This window comes from Thermobia domestica, chromosome 16, assembly GCF_964235325.1.
Source record: "Thermobia domestica chromosome 16, izTheDome1.hap1.1, whole genome shotgun sequence".
In the NCBI taxonomy this organism is placed as follows: domain Eukaryota; kingdom Metazoa; phylum Arthropoda; class Insecta; order Zygentoma; family Lepismatidae; genus Thermobia; species Thermobia domestica.
Window position 1 is genome coordinate 139,537,703 of NC_137469.1, and position 13,466 is coordinate 139,551,168.

The 13,466-nt window shown below is 38.7% G+C and overlaps 1 long non-coding RNA gene across 1 annotated transcript in view; it reads right to left on the minus strand.

The window, feature by feature from the left end:
• Positions 1-6,077: 6,077 nt before the first annotated feature.
• LOC145672814 (uncharacterized) overlaps positions 6,078-13,466 on the minus strand; it is a 105,055-nt gene continuing 97,666 nt past the window's right edge. The window contains exon 2 of the long non-coding RNA XR_014128676.1: positions 6,078-6,939. This is a non-coding gene — a long non-coding RNA (uncharacterized LOC145672814). The remainder of the gene's footprint in view (positions 6,940-13,466) is intronic.

Consider the following 13,466-nt stretch of genomic DNA (forward strand, 5'->3'; position numbering starts at 1 on the left):
AATATGAGGAATTTTGGTGGCATTTGTTCGGATATTCTTCTCTTTGGAAATGAAGAAAAGAATAAAAGCAATACGCAAAGACAAAAAGTATTATCAGTACTAAACATTACCAATAATAATTGCTACGAAAAACTAAATACGACCTCTTTTACTATCTCTCATGAGTTGTATGTATTACTAACAAAAATTTTTAAAATGTTCTCGCTTAAGATTTGAACTTGCGGCCTTTGCATTTGTAAGCCAGCACCTTAACCGCTACACCAAGTTCATGGCATGGTGACCATTTAGTTGTCGGCGTATTTGTTGTATTTGTGTTTTATGTTCCCACTTCGACAATTTTTACTCTTTTTTTGTAAGTTTAACAGCTGTTTCTGGCTTTCTCTTTCGGTGTCGTCCTTTATTTACACAATGCACTATTCGTATTCACAGCTTGTGCCCCTCTGCAATGTCTTATTCAGATTAAGCTTTTCTTTTTGCCCCTCAGTAAACATTTGATTGATTTAATTCTCATACTCTCCACGGATGGAGCGCAGGAATGCCAGACTCGAAAAATAGGTGTACATTTACTTTCCTGACAGATCATACAAAGAAACAAACGATTTGTAAGTTACAAGGGCTTCAACTCAAGTTCTGTTGATTATTTCAATAATTTGCAAGATAAATCAATAAATAACTGTTGCCAGAAAAAACAGACATTTGAAAAAAGACATTTTTTTACGGGTACGGGAATAGGGTAACATTGAAGTATTTATTCATCAATTTTGGTTTTATCATATAAAATAAGTTCCTACTCCCAGCCACTAGAGGGTTACGCCCTCTCTTTGGCATGGAGTTCAAAGTATCTTTGTTGACTTCAAGATAATGATATATATGGGCAAAGTGCAGTAATCATGAACACAAAGATTATGCAAAATAAATCCATAGATTATTTCTGAAAAAAAAAAAAAAAACAGAAAAAAATAATGACAGAAAAGTGCAGATATATGTTTGAGGTGCTAGGATACTAATAGGAATTACAGTACATAAGAAATATAATAGAATAATGATGATTATGAAAATGAGGTGAAGTGCTTACACATCACAAACAGAGTTTGATTAGTGAGACAGATGCAGGGTTAAATCTTCTGTCCCGGGGCGGCTCGGGACTAATGAACACATTGGGAAGCCCTTATTAGTGATGAGGATATCTGTGCTAAGATGGAAAGAGATGAGGAAGATGATGATCAATGACATATACTTCATATATTTCCCTTTCAGCCGCAGGAAGTTGTTCATGTGTCACATACATAGATACGAAGATATTTAATGGGGAATGCTTGTATCGGTATGCTGCGTCGGTAAGTGCGTCAGTGTGAAGTATATCCAAGAAAAGCGGATGGCCTGTTTGGATGCGAGAGGTTATGTACCTAAGGCGAAGTTGTGCGAGATGCTCAGTGATCTTAGGAAAGTCTATGTACTCATACGTGAGCCACGTCGGATATGGAAGTTTAATTCGATACGCCAGACGAATAGCATGTCGTTCCAGGATGCTAAGCTTTTCATAGAAAGAAGCAGAAGCATTGCACCAAACGGTATGCCCAAAAGTAAGGATCGGACGAAGGAATGCTTTGTAAGTATGAAGCAATATATCGGCTTTTAGTCCCCAAGTTGTGCCTGTGAGGCGTCGCAAAAGATTTAATCTAAGATTGGCCTTGTCCGTTAGGTTTTTCAAGTGAGCATTCCAGCTGAGCTTTGAATCGAAAACCACTCCTAGATAGGTAGCAGTGGTGGAAGGGCGTATAGGGTACCCATCAACACTGAGGCGCAAAAGAGTTGGGTTTCTATGGACTTTGGAACGACATTTAGGCGGTAGAAATACTAGAGCTTGTGTTTTCTCGGAGTTGATCATTAAGTGCCATTTCTTACACCACTTGACGAAATTATCTAGTGTTGCTTGTAAAGCAATGTTAAGCTGATGCACAGTTTTACCGAGTGCAAGAAAAGCTGTATCGTCAGCATATTGAAAAATAAATACGTTGCGTGATACAGAAGGGATATCGGACGCATAAAGGATATATAATAAAGGGCTGAGAGCTGATTCTTGTGGTACACCAGTTAGAGGAAAAATCGGCCAAGAGAGGGCTGTACCAACTGTAACATAAGCAATGCGATTTGAAATGAAGGAATATATTAACCTGAGATAGCACACGGGAAGTTTGAACGACTGCAATTTTTTAATGAGTCCATAATGACAAACCTTATCGAACGCCTTTTCTAAATCCATGAGAATAAGACATGATGGTAAAGCTTTGTTATATTGGTTAGTAATTATTGTGCCGAGACGAAGTAGCTGGTCATTTATGGAAAATCCAGGGCGAAAGCCCGCCTGATGGATAGGTAACACAGAAGTTGTGTCAAGATACTTATGAAGTCGACAAACGATAATTTTTTCCAGTAGCTTACTGAATACTGAGGTGAGCTGGATGGGCCTGTAAGAGGATACTGAATGTACAGGTTTATTAGGTTTGTGAAACATGCAAATTTTGGAGACTTTCCAATCTGTAGGGTAGAAACCAGTTTTAAGGATGAAATTGTATATTGTTACTAGGAGTAGTAGGAGTGATGGCGGGGCTTCTTTGAGATGTCGGTAAGATATCGAATCGATCCCAGGTGCTGTATTTCTTTTCCGTGCTAGTGCCGTATGGAGTTCATCGACTGTGATGGGTGAAGTAAGAGGATGGTCTGGGTCAATGACGTGCTCCGTGGAAGGTTGTAAGACAGGAAGACAAGATATATCTGTCCTTTCACAACGTTTGGAAGCAGCGGATGGTGTAAAAACGGCCTGTAACTGGGCGGCAAATGCATTTGCTTTGTCTGCGTCAGAATAGAGAGGAGTACCGTCTGCTATGAGAGGGTAGGTTATTGTAGTGCTTTTGCCAATAAGCTGATGAAACCGCTTCCAATAGCGAGAAGGATGAGCTTCCTCGGATAAGCTGTTACACGTTTTGATCCAGTTTCTACGTTTATACGCAACAAGATAATTGCGAACTGCTCTTTGCCATTGATGATGTAGGTGTAAATATGAATCATTCCCAGTCCTATAATATTCACGAAGATGTTTTCGAGCTTGCTGTATGAGTGGAATGTAGGTTGGCGGTAATTTCGGTCTGTGTGGGTGCACTTGCTCTGTTGGAATATGGTCCTGAGAACTAATTTGGATGGCTTTAGTGACAGTTGTAACACAGGAAACTAACTCAGTTTCATTAGTTGGAGGAGTTTCAGAATGAAGAATGCGTTCAAGATCCCGCCGGAAAAGAGGCCAGTTAGCCTTATCATATCTCGAAACAAGACGAGGGGCGATATCTTGGCGTGGTCGTTGCCCTCGAGTTAGTGTGAGTTTTACTGGATGATGATCACTCCCAATCGAGTCCAAAACTTCTAGCTGACAGTCTGAAAGGAGATTCAGAGAAGTAATGACAACGTCAGGCGTGGTCTGACTGACAGGTCTAGTGTGCGATGGAAAGACATGTAGATGAAGATGGAGATTGTTAGTTAAATACTGTTGAAAATCTGCTTTCTCACGATCACTTCTACTATGGATATTAATGTCCGCCATGATAATAATATTTCGATAATTATTGGCAATGTATTGGAAATATTCTAGCGGGATAGGTTGACGTGGACGAATATAAATCGTACTAAAATTTATGATTATAGATGGAAAGTATATGGAGTAAAGGAGATATTCCGGAAAAGTACTGAAAGATGGCGGTTTGTACGATCTTACTGGATATTTTGGAGAAAAGCCTATTGCAACTCCGCCTTGCGCACGAGCTAGGTGATCATGATAGTCATGGCGTTGTAATTGGTAGCCCGGAATGCGGGCTGGCATGCTCGGTTTTAATGCAGTTTCATTAAGTGCAAAGACATTGATACGTTCCTCCAACAACAGTGCTTCTAATAATAGTTTATGCTGCAAAAAGGATCGAATGTTAACAAATAAGAAAGTAATACCCATAATGAAGAATGCTATCCGGATTGTATTAAACAGCTGTTTCCAGTGATCCAATGTGAAAATGAACATAATTGTTAGAGTATGTTGCATTGAGATTGATGTGAAATATTGATTTTGCCGCTGCGATAATGTGGTGAAGGATATTGGCCCGCTGAAAGGGAAAGATATTTTGAAGTACTAAACTGATGTAGCGAAGATCTTCGACTGTTATCGGTGGTAAGATGGATTGGTTAGGTTGGGTTGTTGTATCGGTCGTTTTTAGTGGTACTGTTAGTTCCGGGTGTTCTGGTTTCGGTACTGGCTTCGCTTTGCAACGATAGCTATATGTAGGATGATCCCCACTGCCGCAGGTGTTACATTTGGGTGGTCCTCGTAAGTTGGGACAAGCTTTGGTTTCATGTAGCCCCGAACAATATCCGCACTTAGATTGATTAGAACAAGCTGCTGTAATATGATCATTATATATCTGACATTTTTCGCAGCGAATAGGTAATGGTGCTTGTGTTTTAGATGGTTCTACACGATGTATTTTCTTGTAAATGGGTGCACCGAAACGTAACAGGTAATCAATAGTGTCCTGTTGCTTAGAAAGTACACGGACCATGTATGTCGGACCATTATTATTCCTAATACGATTGCATTTATCCACCGAGATCCCTTCTTGCTTTAATTCCTCCTGGATTTCAGCATCGGTAAGCTCTGGAGAGACACCTCTAATAACGACTGATAGAAATGGTGGTTTCCGAGGTGGTGGAGGTTGTTTCTGCCGCTTGTCCGTCAGTTTTGTTAGTTTGGCGTTTTTGCCGAAGATTTCGTAGGAGGCTTTGTTGCGGATAGTGATTCCAAAATTCGGATCTTTAGATTTAAGTATGTAGCCGTTTTTAGTGGGAACAATTTGGACCAGAGTATCCCGTACCCGTGGAACATATTTCATGATTTGCAGAAAAATCAGTTTGGGATTGGTGTACTTTGTGTCGTAGTCTGTAAGTATGAAATGATAAAGGGGATCGATATTCGTCTGCATTGAGGATGTACCTTGAACCCCAGTAGCAATATTGTTATGCTGTGGAATGAGTTTTACATCCATTGACACTGTTGGGGACCGTGATCGTATGCGTTTCGCTGACTGAGTAGAAGTATTAGATGGATGCCTTTCTCTAGATACAGACGGTATTGACTCACTTCCCCAAGAAAAGTGCCGAGTGCGGTTAGAAGGTGCAACGGGTGCCGTTTGTGCAGACTGTGTGCCTAGGTTTGAAGAAACTATAGCGGGTAAGCCGATATGTTTACCGAGATTCGATTGTCCATTAGGAATGCTAGAGTCCGCCATCGTAATGAAGCTGCCGAGGGCCGAAGCCCAGATAATGAAAAAGATGAACAAGATGATGAGATGAAAATCAAAAAGCAAGTTTGCCCTTCGAAAGTGAAAACTTCCGTCGACCCTCTAAGTGGTGTATGTGTGCCTTGCTCCCAAATGCGTATTGCAACACTTGATCTTAGCTGACACACTAACTAGCACAAGAGAGGTTGGGCTCCTTGATTCAGTACGGAAAAAAAAAATAAAAAGAACGATTTTTAAAAAAAAAAAATCTCGATAAAGTCTCCGTGAGTCTCATCGCTGATATGATATGCTCTTTTATGTTTATCACCACGGAACGCTAAACACTGCATGCTAATTCATTTTAATAATATAACTCTATATCTCTTCCGAAATCGTTAGAGATAAAGCCTAAGCTTCCTAGAACTTGATACGTCACCACCATCCTGTTCGTCATCATCACACATCAGTTCTTCATCTGTCCTCAGAATCAGGTGCACTTGAAAATATGTCTCATTGAAAATAAAATTTTCATAAAATTAACTTGCTTTATACGACAAATCTTCCATTTCTTTTTATACTTTTAAATTTGTACTTGTTAGAAATCTACTATCCACTGTGAATGGCCAGACAGAATGATGAATACCGAGCGGAATTATAATATAACGAGTGTGTGGTATTCCCGCTCTTGTTCGTTCAACATAACTTCATTTATCAAACATCTAGATTTTACAGGAAAGAAAAATACATGATATAATTCTTTGATATATAAGTTTTACTTCTATAGCAATATTATGCAATGAACTTCCACAAGTTTTGACCTCTCTTAAGTCTCCTCGGGAAAAAAATAATCCAAAAATAAATTTTCTTGGAAAACGTACTCTCATGCGACAAATAAGATGAGCACTGGGGTAATATTTTTGGCAGTTCTTATTAGTTCCACTACAAACGTGAGGCACGCGTTTCCAGCGTTGCCATGCTTTCCAGTACTTCACTACGCATCTGTGCGATATTACCCATTGCGCGGCATTCCCCCGTGTTCCTTTACAATGTTCTTCCTGTGACGCTTACAGTATACTGTAGTTTTTACACTGATTTGTCACAAAAATATCACAGAACAAGAAGGGAAGTAATTATCAAATAAAAATATAAACAAGAAGAGAGATAAAGAAAACCAGTTTTAAACATCCACTTGTGTTTTCAATGTACTTCATTTTAAATATTAGTTGTATGTATCAAATTTAAATATTAATTTATCCTTAAATAAATGCAGAATGTTATTTAGTCTTAAATAGGTTTCGAAACTCACTTCAGTTCGGTACCCCTAAAACGAGGAACTTCCACTTACTGCCTTGTAAAATAATAATAAAATAAACTAAAATAAAAATAAATCAATCTGACAGCACTCATGGTAGGTAAAGAATTTCGTAATTCTCAAATTAGAATATTTGTATAAATTTACTGTCCTCAGTATTTATCGAATGGCATTTGTCTTCTTAGAAGGCAATGGGAAAGGATATATAACAGCAGACCAATCCTTAAAGTCAGCCTCATGCCAGTCGATACCATCGCTGCTGTTACCTATCCCCTGATCTTCAACTGTTTTATTATTACAACCTTTCCATACCTGTAATAAAGATTTAATTAGATTTAGTACATGGATGTGAAACAAGTTTTCGATATTATGCAATAAAAATATAATAGCGAATAGAAAATACATTTTTGCAACTTAGGAATGACTTACGTTCAGTACCGTGGCGTGGGGAGGGGAACGAGCGGGGCTAAAGCCCCGGGCGCCGAAGTAAAAGGGGCGCAAAATTCGGGGGAAGAAAAGATATATACAAAATAGAAGGAAAAGTAATAATAAGTGCTCAAAATCAAGGAAAAGCAGGGTTTATTTTTTTAAATTTTCTTACACTTATTGCCAACTATGGTGGCACTTTGTGGTTGATCTGTCGACTTCACTCATATGTAGGGGGGCGCCGGATTATACTTTCGCCCCAGTGCTGATTTTCCACGGCACGCCACTCCTTACATTTTTTATGAACTATTTTATAAGTATTATGGGTGTTACTGTAATAGAACTGAGGTAAACAATAGAGAGTACAAATGTAAATAAACAATCTGTAAAAAACATAATAAAGTAAATAAGTTATTAACAACAAATGACATGCTTTGTGCGCCATGTCAATACGTTTTTCTCGAAGAATACAGATAAGATTTTGGTTTCAAAATATTTTGTTCAGCACAATTTCATCTATCGATTGTTTTATGCAGAGGGGGATCTAGATGGTGAAAACTGGGGGACAGCCAGAATCCAGACTATGGTAGATATATCGTGAGATTACTATAAACTTCCAAAAAATACTAATAATAGGGTAAATTATTTTTGTCACTAAAAAACTGGGGCCTTAGGCCCCCAATCCCAGGATAGATCCGCCACTGTCTTTATGTCTCATCTTCCCATAACATTATACTTATAACTAAAGAGAGCCAAAGTTTTAAGGATATACGGAAATAAAGAGACCAAAATATTATGTACTTTTTGAGAGGTGAATTATACCGCCTTACATTTAAATCACGAAATGGAAATCTTAAAGTTGTACATTAATAATAAAACAAAGGGATACAAGCCTGGGAGTGTTCAACTGTCATCCCCAGAACTTCCAGTTTTGTGTTGGCGTCACACAGATCCGTCTATGCTGGGATATACTGAAGTAAAATGATTAAAATTTAGAACGTTGGGGATACAAGGAAATGCAACGCTGGCATTGTCTCTTTCTTATAAACACCACCTTTACGAAGACACTTATGTGTCGGGATGGGGAGGATTGCGTGCTACAGTGAACTTTAGAGCTGTGTCGGTGGTAGTTTACTACCAGAAGGGCCACCCCTACCGAATTGGTCTAAACGGAGTAGCCAGACGAAGAGTGTTCTGGGAGAAGGCAGCAGTTCTAAAGTAGCCAAGTTGGCGGAAATCATAGTGATTGGTACGGCAACTTGGACATTAGTCCCAGGCGTGGTCAGAGTGACTTTAACGGCTGGGATACTGCGGGGTGGAAAGCAACGGGAAGCCACCACTCTATTTTCCCTAGTTTGCTGACAGCAAAAATAGAACATATGAACAATGGTCTTTCGCAGGTCAAAATGTAGTTCCGGAGGTAAAATATCCTCCCATTCGGATCTCCGGGAGGGGGATGGCTTGGGAAGGACTATTGGACGAGAAAGTAATAATGGGGGGAAGACAAACAGAGAAAGAAAGACAGGGAAGAGCAAAAGGTTTAGGATAGGGACATGGAACGTACGTACTATGTTACAGGGAGGAAAATTAGAAAATCTTAAAGAAGAAATGAAACAAAATAATTTAGATTTGGTAGGCGTTTGTGCAGTTAGATGGAAAGATAATGGGGTATTGAACAGCGAAGGATATAGAATGTTTTACTCAGGTAATGAAAAGGGCGGTCATAATGGCGTAGGAATAATTCTTGGAAAGCGCTTAAAGGAGAAGGTAGAGAAAGTAGAATTTATTGATGATAGAGTTATGTTGTTAAGACTTAAAGGGAAAACGAAGGATCTAGTAGTGATACAGACATATGCACCGACGACTTCGCATGCAAATGAAGAAGTAGAGGAAAATAATGAGAAAATAGAAGAAATTATAGATTGAGAGAAGAAGGGTGCATGCGTAATTCTAATGGGAGATTTCAACGCAGTTGTGGGAGAAAAACAGGAAGGTAGTATCGTAGGCAAATATGGTTTAGGCGAAAGAAATGAAAGGGGAGAGGGACTGGTGAATTTCTGTAGACAGAATTCACTAGTAATTGGGAACACTTGGTTGAATCAGCACAAGAGAAGATATACATGGAAATCACCAATAGACGGCGGAAGATATCTGATAGACTATGTTATGATTCAGGACAGGTATCGGAATAGCTTAAAGAACGCGAAGACCCTTACCGGGGCTGATATTTTCTCTGATCATAATCTTGTGCTGGAGGAAGTAGATATTCAACCGAAAAATGTAGACAGAAGAAAAGTAGGTAACAAAGTGTTGAATACTGAAAAGTTAAAAAAAGAGGAAATAAGAAAACTTTTCGTTGAAAAATTCGAAGAAAAATGTTCAAACCAGAAAAGAATAGCCGCAGATAGTAAAGCACAGTGGGAATACATTACACTTTGCTTACAGCAGGCTGTAGAAGAAGCAGTAGGTTACCGCCAACACAAAACGGCTAAGAAACCATGGGTTACAGAGCAGATGTTGCAGAAAATGAGGGAAAGGGAGACGTGCAAACAGGTTGATACAGAAGAGGGCAGAAAGGTGTACAGAAAGTTGAATAATGAGTTACGGAGAGAAACAGACAGAGCGAGTGAAGAGTTTGCGAGGACATAGAAGAATTAGAAAGAGTTGGGAAATATGAGGAAATGTACAAGGAGGTGAAATCTATGGAGTTTCGAAGGAAACAAGGGGATATTATGATGACAGTAGAAAATAAGAATGGGAAGGTAGTCAGCGAGAAAAATGAGGTCATAGGAAGGTGGAAAGAATACGTTGAAGACTTATATGAGAGTAGGGATAGATCGTGTAGCCTAAATGTTGAAGTAGAAAATGAAGTAGGCGAAGATGATAAAGGATTTAGTATTCTTCGGGATGAGTTTGAAAAGGCTATATCCGAGATTAGGAATGGAAAGGCAACCGGAATAGATAACATACCAATCGAATTCATTAAAAATATAGGAGACAAGGGAAAGAAAGAATTGTTGCGACTATGCAATGAAATATATGAAACAGGAGAATGGCGAAAAGACTTTCTGAAAACGATCATGATACCGATGGCTAAGAAATCGAACCCAAAGAGATGTGAGGATTATAGAACTATTAGTCTCATATCTCATGCAGCTAAAAGTCTGCTCCGAATATTGAACAGAAGGTTATATGGAAGAACAAATAAAGATGTTGAGGAGGAGCAGTTCGGGTTCAGAAGAGGCAAGGGCACAAGAGATGCTATTGGATTATTAAGGGCGATCGGTGAAAGATTTATAGAAAAAGGGAAAGAGGTGTATGTTGTATTTATTGATCTAGAAAAGGCTTTTGACCGCGTGAATTGGGAATTGTTGTTGGGAGTTCTAACAAAGATAGGGTTGGAATGGAAAGATAGAAGACTCATAAAAAACTTACATGAACCAACAAGTAAGTGTTAGGATAGGGGAAGAACTGATGGAAGAGAGTGCAATTGGAAGGGGAATTCGACAAGGATGCTGCTTCTCGCCAACACTATTTAATGTCTATCTAGAAGAGATAGTGAAAAAGAGTTTACATGATGATGATGGTATTTCGGTAGGAGGTAGAATGATTAGATGCATAAGATTTGCAGACGATATGGCGATTCTTGCAGAATTTGAAAAGAAAATCAATAAAATGTTAGAAAAAATAAGAAAGGGCTCTGAAGAATATGGGATGAAAATAAATGTTAGAAAGACAAAAGCCATGGTAATTGGAACGAAGGGGTCTGTGTCAAATATAAAAGTAGGAGGGGAGAAAATAGAACAAGTGAATAGTTTTTGATACCTGGGTAGTATTCTTAGTAATGACATGAAATGCGAACGAGAAATAAAAGCAAGGATAGGAATGGCGAAAGAAGCCTTTAGGAGGAAGAAAAGTCTGTTTTGTGGGACCTTGAAGAAAGAGTTGAGAAAAAGACTCATAAAATGCTTCGTGTGGAGTGTTGTACAGTATGGGGCGGAAACGTGGACATTACGTAAAGGTGACGAAAATCGACTGGAAGCCTTCGAAATGTGGGTATGGAGAAGAATGGAAAGAATTAGTTGGGTAGAGCGGAAAACGAATGAGGGAGTGTTAGAAATGGTGGGTGAGAAAAGAACACTTTTAGATATTATTAGGAAGAGGAAGAGAAACTGGTTGGAAATTGCCTAAGAAGATATTGTATCATGAGGGACGTCCTAGAGGGTATGGTGGCGGGAAAGAGAGAGAGGGGGCGAAGGAGACTACAATTAATGGATGATATTAAAACAGAAAGATAATACGCGAAGACAAAAAGGTTAGCGGAGGACCGTGGAGCATGGAAGCTTCTCAGCTGCAGCAAGTGACCTGCCAATAAAGGCAGAATACCTATGATGATGATGATGATATAAAGTAAACTGAGGCTACTATGAAGAAATATCCTGCCAAGAGAGGAGAGGTACGTTTTACTTTCAAATGAGCGGATTGCATTGTAGATGGTACGTACTTAAGTCTTAATTTGCAATAGCCAGGGCTTGATTTCCAAAGGTTCGCATATCATGGGTTAAAATCTGTGAAGTTATGATCATATTGTAGGATTTTATATCCTGCGATGTCGGAACGTCCCCTGGAACGAAAAAGAGGATGCGATCCTTCTTTAAAACGCCCTTCAAAATTACCAGAAATGCCCTCCACGGCGTAACTTGAATCTTCAGCGCCCCCTGCAATCTTTAGCTATGCGCCTCTATTTTCGCCCCCTCAAGACGCGGGGGCTACTTACGCCTATGCCTCCACCGTAAATTTTACTGGGAGATAGACTTCAGTTCATTGGTATTGATCTGGTGAGACAGGAACACCAGATCGAGGAGAACAGGTGGTCATACAAGGCCTACGAAGTTAGAGATTTTGTTTAGGCATGTGACAGATACACTAATATTAATATTTATTACTTAATACGAGAATTTTGTCAAAATATTATGAAATATGAAAATTTAAAACGCGCGGCTTAGAATATGAGATATGGCTTAGAATATAAAATTTCATATTTTGATTCTCTTTAATTATGACCTATATATAGCTAACTCTATAACCTTCGTGTTGTGTTACGACTTAAAACAAATAAAAATTTAAAAATACATATTGTGATTAGGGTTGCGACCTCTGGAAAATAAATAAACCGGCACCGCTTCAAAATTCCCTATGATATAGGTCTAAGTGTGGAGTGTCTCTGTTCAGACCCATTCCTGGGAAGGGAATGTACTATCGTGAGCAAATGTGCATTACCCACCTGTATTCTCCATATCCTGAGTACATTCACTAATAAGCCTAATAGATACATTGTGCTAGAAATGAGAAACTGAAGTCGAAGTTGATTATTTTATTTTATTTACCAGTAACTGTCACTTCTTTAAATTATCGAAACAGATGAACAACAGTATATTAATCTTAACGTGACAATTTTGGATTTGGAAAATGAAATTTATTCTTTGAACTTAAACTTCAACTACAAGAAATTGCTTTAAGAAGTCCTTTTTCACTCTCAATAAATGTATAAAATTCCTTACAAATAAATTTCAAATTTTCCCTGATACAGTATCTGTCATCTCTTTAAAATTATCTAAACAGAAGAACAAAATATATTACTTGTTGATAGATAGTGAAAGGCGATAGTTTTGGATCTACAGAATGAATGTTTCTTTTTAAATCTATACTTCGAACTACGGTCATAAAGAGGCTGGTAAGAAGTTTGTACCGGTCACCGGCTTTAATCAAATTAACAGCAATATTTCATGCCAGGCCGGTGAAAAACCGGCCTGTTGGCAACCTTAATTGTGATGTATAATGTCACAGGTCCAAGGGCGACCATCAGGGGCGCAAGGTAGGGCGTTCGCCCTCCCTAGAGGAAATTGTACTTCAGAATATCGAGAATCCAACAGAATTCGTTTACATTAGTTACAGCAAAATTTGAAACTATTTTTGAAACGTCGCTTATACTTGCCCCTTTTGAAAACCACAGCATGGGCGCCCTTGCACAAGTCTCTTGCTGTTTTCTTTTATTGTTGTTATTTTACATGCGTATTGGAATTGTTGTTAGTGTTAACTTAGTATTGTTTATTACTTGTCAATTTGATGTAAAAATGTTTAGAAAGCAGTAAGAAAACGGTCATATAATTTGGCTCTAAAGAGGTATCCAGACTTGTAACAACTGCTCATAACAAAAGACCACACAGTTCTTGATTCATGTGCTGTTAATTAAATGGCGCGACGTACATACCTTTGTAAGAAATTATGATTACGATGCCTTGTGTAGTGGCTGTGTACTGAGTGCAGTTGGTCTTTCCTACTTCACTTGAAAGGAATGTTACATGAGAGTATGCACTAGTTTGGACACTTCACGCATACGTACTAATAATATT